Here is a 1,593-nt window from a genome sequence, read left to right as displayed (position 1 = left end):
ATATATATATATATAGTGTTTATACATGTGCTGACAGCTGTGGCATGTTTGTTGAGCAGCCTTTTTGAAGATCGTAAGTTCACTTAGGTCACAGGTTTGAATCCCCTCTGGCCAGTTTACCGGTGGTGAGGACGGTTCTCGAATAGTTTAGCACACAAAGGCATGAGGGTGGCTGAGAGCTTGTACAATAGCCTCCAACCCTTCTTTTTAATATATATAAATATATATTACTTATACATTCATTGTTTAAAAATCTAATATTATTCAGCTTCCCTTTTTTTAGTCAAATCTTTATAAGATAAACTTATGCCTAGCACATAATTTTCATTTATTAGCACTAATTTGTTGTTTTTCTTATATTTATGCAAGGCATGAGGGTGGCTGAGAGCCTGTACAATAGCCTCCAACCCTTCTTTTTAATATATATAAATATATATTACTTATACATTCATTGTTTAAAAATCTAATATTATTCAGCTTCCCTTTTTTTAGTCAAATCTTTATAAGATAAACTTATGCCTAGCACATAATTTTCATTTATTAGCACTAATTTGTTGTTTTTCTTATATTTATGCAAGGCATGAGGGTGGCTGAGAGCCTGTACAATAGCCTCCAACCCTTCTTTTTAATATATATAAATATATATTACTTATACATTCATTGTTTAAAAATCTAATATTATTCAGCTTCCCTTTTTTTAGTCAAATCTTTATAAGATAAACTTATGCCTAGCACATAATTTTCATTTATTAGCACTAATTTGTTGTTTTTCTTATATTTATGCAAGTTTGAAAGAAAATAATTTATAACAATTAAAGGTCTCACATTTTCCATATATAACTTTAATGGAAAATCATGCCATATATATATGCTTATCATGTTTAAAAATGGTAGATATTGGGTCCAAGTTTAAAATCAAGCAAGAAAAAGACATAATGGTGTGAAACGAAAAGAAATTAAAGTTAAAAAAGATACATTGACTGTACATATGTTGAAGGAAGAGATTGAGTCCATTTGTCACAGGCTTAGATGACATAATTTTGAATTACGTCATTACATATACGCTACATCATCTAAAGGGTACATGAATATTAATAATGGTGTTGAAGTGAAAAAAATGATTGTGCAATCTAGTACAAATGATCGAGTTGAGGTGGTGGTCACCACAAAAGATGAGAGACAAGTTATTACATGCTCGCAGATGCAAGAAATAAGAGAATGAAGTAACACATTAAGTTTTTATCACTCAAGCCTCAGTAGCATTGGTGATGTTTACATCGGTCGAATGACTTGTAGTGAGGACATTGTGATTACCCAAAGGTAAGAAAGATAAAAAATTTATTGATTTGGGGCCTATTTCTGTAATTTTGAAAGTTTCAAGCAAGCTCTCAGATTTCACGCCATCACAAGAAACGTCAACATGAATGTGACATATAGTAATCAAATATGAGTTGTTGCTACATGTTCATATCAAGATTGTTCTTGGAGGATACAAGCGATAATAAATGTTGATGTCAAAACTTTTGAGGTTTGAAAATTATAACCAACACATATATGCCCGGACATAAATAAAAGTAGAAAATAATTGATAAC

Source organism: Phalaenopsis equestris, unplaced genomic scaffold, assembly GCF_001263595.1.
Source record: "Phalaenopsis equestris unplaced genomic scaffold, ASM126359v1 Scaffold000533, whole genome shotgun sequence".
Classification (NCBI taxonomy): Eukaryota; Viridiplantae; Streptophyta; class Magnoliopsida; order Asparagales; family Orchidaceae; genus Phalaenopsis; species Phalaenopsis equestris.
This window is presented reverse-complemented; position numbering follows the sequence as displayed.